This window comes from Podarcis filfolensis, assembly GCF_964270895.1.
Source record: "Podarcis filfolensis genome assembly, chromosome: 12".
NCBI classification, from domain to species: Eukaryota; Metazoa; Chordata; class Lepidosauria; order Squamata; family Lacertidae; genus Podarcis; species Podarcis filfolensis.
The window spans coordinates 50,098,890-50,107,713 of record NC_139614.1 but is presented as its reverse complement, the minus strand read 5'-3'; positions in this window follow the sequence as shown (position 1 = coordinate 50,107,713).

Below are 8,824 nucleotides of genomic sequence, written 5' to 3'. Positions count from 1 at the left end.
GTGGGATGTAGCCTTAACTGTAGTCTCGTCCATTGCTCTGCCCGATTTTGGCCGCACACGCAGCCCGGGAGAAAATCCCGCCCTGGGCTGAAGAAAGTTGCCCGGCCTGGCCCTACTGTAAGAAATGTACAGTGCAATTTTAAAGGACGAGGGTGGCGCTGTGGGTTTAACCACAGAGCCTAGGGCTTGCTGATCAGAAGGTCGGCAGTTCGAATCCCCGCGACGGGGTGAGCTCCCGTTGTTCGATCCCTGCTCCTGCCAACCTAGCAGTTCGAAAGCACAAAGGGCAAGTAGATAAATAGGTACCGCTCTGGCGGGAAGGTAAACGGTGTTTCTGTGCGCTGCTCTGGTTCGCCAGAAGTGGCTTAGTCATGATGGCCACATGACCCGGAAGCTGTATGCCGGCTCCCTCGGCCAATAAAGCAAGATGAGCACTGCAACCCGAGTCGTCCGCGACTGGACCTAATGGTCAGGGGTCCCTTTCTTTACCTCTCTCTCTCTCTCTCTACACACACACGCACACACACACACACACACAAAAATATCTGGTTTGAAAAGAGCACAAACATCCCCGCTGCATCTTCTCGTTTGACATTAGCCCGGAAAATACGATTCCGCCAAATCACAACAGTGGCAACGTCCTCGGTTTCCGCATTGTCTCCTGCGCGCTGGTGCTGTCCTTCCTCCTGGCTAACCCCACTTTCCGAGAAGATAGAGCAAAACAGCAGATCCAGTCTGCAGATGAAAGGAGTGCCAAGGAACCTTTCCTTGTGGTGACTCATTTCTCATGGGAGAGAGAGATGCCCTGGACACAGGGTAAGGAGGCCTTTGAACTTGTTTTAAAGGCCCGCAGTCTGCATACTTAAGTTTTGTGGGGTTTTGCGGCAGCTGGGGAAGTATAAACTTGCATTCAAAGTCAGGCAGTGGGCATTTTGTTCTGGGACACGAAGCTGACACACTGGTTTAGGCAAAAGCCGGAACTGATCAGAGGAGTAAGTACCGTATTTTTCGCTCCATAAGACACACTTTCTTCTTCCTAAAAAGTAAGGGGAAATGTCTGCGTCTTATGGGGCGAATGTGTGGTCCCTGGTGCTGAATTGCAGTGCAGATCATGTTTTGTTTTGTTTTTGAAAGAGGGAAGTGGGTGTTAAAAGGAAGCAGCTGATCCGCAAGCGATCGGGGAGGGAGATAAGGGACGATAGAGATAAAGGAGGCTGCCTGGGACGCGGAGAGGTAAAAACCCATGGATCCTCAGGATTTTTGAATTGGGTCACCCCAAATTCACCATCAGATCACATAGCATGTCCATGGCTACAGCCTGCACAACAAAAATCATACATCCACTGTTTCTCTCTGTCTCTCTGTCTGTCTGTCTGTCTGTCTGTCTGTCTGTCTCTCTCTCTCCCTCCCTCCCTCTCCCTGACAGGGTGTCTGCGCTCCCAACAGCTCCAGTGTTTAAGATCTGCAGAGTTCCTGCTCACTCAAAGCATTTTAGTGGCGGGCTTTCCCCATCCCTGGAAGTTTTCGAACAGAGGTTGGTCGGCCACCAGTCAGGGATGAGAAGGAGATCCATCTATGCTCAGCCTGCACATTTGTAAACAAACTGAAGTATTACCAGTGGCTTATAACCCTTCAATACCCTCTTTCCAAAGGAAACCATGCCTGGGTAAGCATTGCACCTCTGGAACTCCTCGCCCCTTGAAAAATTGGAGTGAACATTAATAGTGCCGTTATTTGTCATACTTTTAAAAACATAGTTGCAGGCCCTCCAAGTGTCCCTGTTTTCCAGGGACAGTCCTGGATTTACCGAAGCCGTCCCAGTTTCTGATTTGAGCCTAGAATGTCCCTATTTTCACTGGAGAAATGTTGGAGGATATGGAGTTATGCGACCCCTGAGCTGAGGAGATAAGTAGTAACTATACATATACAACCTTTAGAAGACTTCCAAAGGTCGTCTCATATAGGGAAGTTTGTTAAATGTTTTATTATGTTTTTATAGATGTTGGAAACAGAGTGGGCGGGGACAACCCAGTAATATGGGCAGGGTATAAATGTTAAAATCATCATTATTATTATGGAATAAAAAGGTAAAGGTACCCCTGTCCGTACGGGCCAGTCTTGCCAGACTCTAGGGTTGTGCGCTCATCTCACTCTAGAGGCCGGGAGCCAGCGCTGTCCGCAGACACTTCCGGGTCACGTGGCCAGCGTGACAAGCTGCATCTGGCGAGCCAGCACAGCACACGGAACGCCATTTACCTTCCCGCTGGTAAGCGGTCCCTATTTATCTACTTGCACTTAAGGGTGCTTTCGAACTGCTAGGTTGGCAGGAGCTGGGACCGAACGACGGGAGCTCACCCCGCCGCGGGGATTCGAACCGCCGACCATGCGATCAGCAAGTCCTAGGCGCTGAGGTTTTACCCACAGCGCCACCCGCGTCCCTATTATTATGGAATAGGCCATCCCTATTTTCATCAGAGGAATGTTGGAGGGTATGTAGTTACTAGGTAAATTTCATGGATAGCTATATTTAATCTCCCAGAGTTTCAGTGGTGGGTGGCTTTCCCTTGGCTGTTTTTCCAACTGCCCCCCCCCCCAAAAAAACCTCTCCTCTTTCTCCTTGTAATAAATAAATAAATTGTTGGATAGAGGAACCAACTCTTTGCCTCCTTAATTAAAACCAGTGTTCTCTAAGTACTGTCGTCTGCTGACCACTTCTGCCTCTTGTTTCCAAACCAGAGCGGGTCTTATTTTACCTCCCAGCGAGGAAGTGGGAACATATGGCTTCTGAGATAAGAGATTTATGGTTGCTGTCTGTGGAGCAGAGCAGCCGTTTTCCACACAAATCCATTTATAAACTAAATTGTGCGTAAGCGGCCCATCGGCTTGTGATTGTTTTCTGTGGTTTTTCCGTACCGTGACTCGGTTCCCCCCACAGCACACATACCCCCCCCCTTCACCATCCTATTTACAAAGGGAAAACCTCCAAATTTCCTGCGGGGAGATCATTTTGAAGCAAATGGGGATTTGTTGCAAATGAGCGGGACGTCAGGTGCTTGGGTTAGTTAAAAAGAGCTCTTGTTTGGTTTAAATAATGAGTTTAGGACTGGCTCAGTGCTGCTTTGATACAGCAGGGCAGAGTCAAAAGCGTAAGCAATTTGTAGGATGCACGAAAAGGGGGGGCTACAAAGTTTAGGGCTTTATATAGATGCAAATCCTGGTCCTTTAATAAGGGTCTCTGTGGGGCAACCGAATGACAGCAGTGATCCCGGTTGTAATAACTCCTTTCCCGACACCCCCTAAACAGTCTTTAACATTGCACTTTAGTGAGCTATGTCCCGTGTGTCCAGATTCTGCATGCAGATAATTCTGGATTCCACAATGTCAATATCTTGAGCAAATCTACACGTCTCCTGTTAAGCACTGCTCGTGAATGCTACCTCTGCTGGGAAGAGGTGAGGAGTTAACACAAGGTTTTTAAACTCTGCCTTCTGAGTACAGTGGTACCTCGGGTTAAGTACTTAATTCGTTCCGGAGGTCCGTTCTTAACCTGAAACTGTTCTTAACCTGAAGCACCACTTTAGCTAATGGGGCCTCCTGCAGCTGCCGCGCCGCCGGAGCACAATTTCTGTTCTCATCCTGAAGCAAAGTTCTTAACCTGAAGCACTATTTCTGGGTTAGCGGAGTCTGTAACCTGAAGTGTCTGTAACCTGAAGCATATGTAACCCGAGGTACCACTGTACTGCTCCTGTCTCGCTTCTTAGATCTCACTAGGCCATGGGTAGGCAAACTAAGGCCCGGGGGCCGGATCCGGCCCAATCACCTTCTAAATCTAGCCCGCAGACAGTCCGGGAATCAGCGTGTTTCTACATGAGTAGAATGTGTGCTTTTATTTAAAATGCATCTCTGGGGCATAGGAATTCGTTCATTTTTTTTTCTCTTCAAAATATAGTCCGGCCCCCCACAAGGTCTGAGCATAGCTGTCAACTTTCAGATTTAAAAATAAGGGATCAGCAGCCTCGAAAATAAGGGATCAACAGCCTCACCTGTCCCGGGGACAGTCTACAGGATATCTAACAATCCGGGATAGCAGCGGGAAGCAGAAGGGAACAGCGCTGGAATAAGGGAATTTCCCGCAAAAAAAGGGAAGGTTGACAGCTATGGGTCTGAGGGACAGTGGACCAGCCCCCTGCTGAAAAAGTTTGCTGACCCCTGCACTAGGCACTGCACACATTTTCAGTTAAGCCTCTCCATAGGCACAAGAGCTGGAAAGGAATTTGTTTGTATATGTGTTTTATGCTAAGGCCTCCACTAGGCTGTGGGTTTGTTTGTTTTTTGTACATGTATCCTGCAAAATCTGATGCAATAAGAGTGCACCATCTACATCTCGTTCCACTTTGTTGGCTGTTCTGCAAGACTCCCCCAAAGTCTGGAGGGACACTCTTGGATTCTAGTTTAGCAAAAACAGGAGAACCTAGAACATTTGTGGTATAAATGGATTTCAGCAGGAAAATATGAGACATGCACTGCTTGGAAACAAAGTAGTGTGTCCGCCCCCTGAAAGTTTGGGAGCTGCAAATAGCAGTGAAAATCACACTTAACCACCCTGAGCACAAATAATCGTGAATCATTTCTATTTCAGCTCTAAGATCCTCAAGATGTAGTGAGGGGGAATGCAAAGGAATGAAAGACACGCGGCCTTGATTCTAGATGGTTAGTATTTAAATCCTGCAAAACAAAGACATTGCTCCAAAGAAAAGGGAGTGATGCTTGTCCTCCTTGACAGCGAAAGCTGCAGAGAGAAAGGACCTAAAACTCAGAAATGAAACTTCATCCTTCAGCGACACCTACTGGCAATTGCCTTTTGACAAAACTTAACCCGTAAACCACACTTTTTTGAGCCAGTTCACGTATGAGGTTTTTTGCTGCCTCTGCATTTTGGGCTGCAGTTAGGCCTATTGGGAAGCAGCTAAGAGGAACGTGTTGTTGAAGTATATTGTGGTTAAAATGGGTACGTTCTCCTTTTCCACACACTGGCACACAACCAGAAGTGTCTTGTGTCCTTGAAGGAAGAACATAAATATTATCTGGATGCAAAGATACCCAAGACGGCAAGGAAACCTTTGCCTATCTCTGACCTACAGAAAACATAACTCTTTACCCTTTTATATCATTATTTTAATTATTTATTATTTTTTATGTTGTAGTTTTGTTCTATTTTGAGCAAGAGAGGGGCGCTGTGGTCTAAACCACCAAGACCCTTGCACTTGCCAATCAGAAGGTTGGCGGTTCGAATCCCACGATGGAGTGAGCTCCCGTTGCTCTGTCCCAGCTCCTGCCAACCTAGTAGTTCGAAAGCACACCAGTGCAAGTCGATAAATAAGTACTGATGTGGCAGGAAGGTAAATGGTATTTCCGTGTGCTCTGGTTTCTGTCACGGTGCCCCATTGTGCCAGAAGCAGGTGTCTGTGGACAAACGCTAGCTCCCTTGGCCTGAAAGTGAGATGAGCGCTGCACCCCCAAGTCGTCTGCGACTGGACTTAACCATCCAGGGGTCCTTTACCTTTTCACCTTTACTCAGTCACTATGGACATACACAGGGATGTGGGTGGCACTGTGGGTTAAACCACAGAGCCTAGGACTTGCTGATCAGCAGGTCAGCGGTTCGAATCCCTGCGACGGGGTGAGCTCCCGTTGCTCGGTCCCTGCTCCTGCCAACCTAGCACTTCGAAAGCACGTCAAAGTGCAAGTAGATAAGGAGGTACCGCTCTGGCAGGAAGGTAAACGGCGTTTCCATGCACTGCTCTGGTTTGCCAGAAGCGGCTTAGTCATGCTGGCCACATGACCCGGAAGCTGTACGCCGGCTCCCTCAGCCAGTAAAGCGAGATGAGCGCCGCAACCCCAGAGTCATCCGTGACTGGACCTAATGGTCAGGGGTCCATTTACCTTGATGGACATACACAAAGTGCAATTCTGAGTGCAATATTAAAGGAACGGGTTATTGGCCATGGGACCATTTATCTGTGAACTGCTTTTGTTCCTCAAAACATGGAAACAAAAACAACTAAGGGAATGGTACCCAACAAAAACACAGGCGCTAATCCAAAACAACCAATCAGTTGTTGAGTGAGGCCCAAAGTCTAAATGCAGACCTCCATGATTTTTCTATCTGGTCCTCAAAACTGTACCCAGACCTCACTCACCCCCAGACCACCTCTCCTGCTTCGCACCCCAAGTGGGTTGAATTTGTCCTTGAACTCCGATGATGATGCCTCTTGCTTGTCTGTGCGTAAGGAAGGTGTCTGTGCAGAAAAATAGCTTACTGTCCAATGGTAAAGTTTACCTTCAAGGCCCCACCCACTTTTGCCTATGGCCCCGCCCACCAACGACTCTTAAAGAGCATGATTCTCTTCATCTCAGGGCTGTGGGTTCAAGCTCCACATTGGGCAAAAGATTTCTGCTCTTATGCGAACTCATAATCATAGAATTGGGATGAAGATGATGGACTATACGGAACTTGCCGAACTGACCGGGAGACTCCGAGACCAGAGAGAAGAGACGGTGGAAGAAGATTGGAAGAAGTTTAAAGAATATTTGAAAAAAAAATATGTTCATATTTGAATCTTTAGAATAGCTTTGGAAGTGGATACAAGCTGCTGGGTTAGAAGTAGAAGATAGTGTATTTTAAAATAGTATTATTGGTAAAGGATAAAATGTGAAGATTATTATCGTAAAAGTAAGTGTGATTTTAAAAAATGGTTTAAAATTATTATATATGTAAACTGCTAAAGATGAGGTAAAATGGAAATCAGATGGGGAAGCTCCCCTAACAATGTTAAGAAAAAATAAGGATACGACAAGAATTTGTTTGTATTGTTTGTTTTTCTGTTTGTGTTGTTTATTTGTGTTATAAAATGAATAATTGTTTTTGGGGAAAAACCATAATCATAGAATTGTAGAGTTTTAAGGGACCCTGAGGAATACGCAGTGGTCCCATACGGGGATCAAACCTGCAGCCTTGGCAGTATCAGCACCACGCAATCTCAGCAGAGAGGAGCATTTGAGAGCCTCCTTGGGCTAAAGTTCCCAAATCATTAGTTCAGTGTCAGAGGTAATTGCCTTAATTTCCCCTGTGATTGTTGTCCAAATGAATCGTCCTAGCCTTCCCACCATCTCACACGAAGTTACATTGCCCAAATCAGGCTGTTTTATGGTAAGTCATTACTCAAGCCACTTTACGTCAGACGTGAAAAGCGAGTGAACAAAGGCGGACTTTTAAGATGAGACGATTACCTCCCTGGTGAACAATACAAATATGGTAGAAGTGTTAAATATAGCTCCATTGCAAATAGGAAGTCGAATAAATCAACAGGGATAGAGGAAACATGAATAATTTTTGCTTTAAGAAAAGAATGCTTAAATTTACTTTGCAAGAGGGTGGATGTTCAGACCCACAGAAGAATGAGGACAATATCTAGGATTTAAACAATACCAAAATTTGGGTTAATGATTTGGCATTTGACATATCCATTCATGGTGAGAGATTTATGGTGAGCATACACCAGTTTCCAGCAAGGCACTTGTGATAGTCTTTAAGTCCTTGTTTTTGCTGCAACAGATTGACACCTTTTATTATGGCGTAAGCTTTGTAATCATTGAATGTTACCATGAGTAGACAGGGGTATGAGGCAGTACTTTATTCCATTTTCATGACATCTCCTGCCTCAAATAATTTTCACATTTTATGTGATCTTTCACATGGCGGAAAGCCAATTCTGGAATCTAGCAGAATCTAGTGCACATTTCTGGGTTAACTGCTTCCCGAAATAACCCCATTAACCTGGAAAATTGTGGGATGGAATTGGGGGCAGGATTCCAGAATGCAGCTCTTTCCTGCGTTCTTCCTGGGGGAACAGAAGAAGCATGCATGTACTTGAGGGGCGGTGACATGCCCTACGACAGTCTGCTGTTGTGTCACATCATAAACACTGCTGCGAACTTGGCGCAGCTTGGTGGCACGTTGATCAAAAAGCCACATTCCCAAACACAAGTAATGCAGTACAAAAGAAACATGATAAACTGCAGCAGAATTGCTAGCGGTATAACCAGCAAAACAATAATCCCAATGTCTGTATGCACTCTTGAGTGTGCAGTGTACACACAGACACACACACACACACACACGTGTGTGAGTACTGGATACTGGATAAAAGGTAGCTCTGAGGTCGGAAGGGAAACAAAATACAGGCCATGATCATTGTGCTTAGATGTAGGTGATAGAATCAACATAGCTTTGTGCAATTATTGTCACACAAATGATGGGTCCTGCTAGTAAATGTATAATGCATTTTTCCAGTCTGGAAAATACTCTGCATTCTTTATTTTCCAAATATACTTTTTGAGAGAGGGACTATTCTTGCCATCTTCTTCCTGTTGGTACATCAGGTAAGCTTATTCAAGCATCTAAGTATAGGAAGGCCCAGGTAAGCTTTTTTAAACAGGTACGGTAAATATAGCGAAGGCCCAGTTACATAACTGGAGGGCTGAGTTACACAAAAGCTTCATATAGCTGTCAGACTGTGTTAGTTTAGCTCCGCAGTGCAACCAACTCTGTAACATTGTCCATCGCTGTAGGATAAAAGGGACAGCTATCACTTGATGGGAAGACAGGAGTGCCTGGCGTGCTCTGATCCATGGGGTCACAAAGAGTCGGACACGACTAAACGACTAAACAACAACATCACTTGATGGTAAATACCAACGTGCATGTGAAAGTATCCATGTAGGACATTGTTTCCCATGTCCAAACATGACTAAATATAAAACT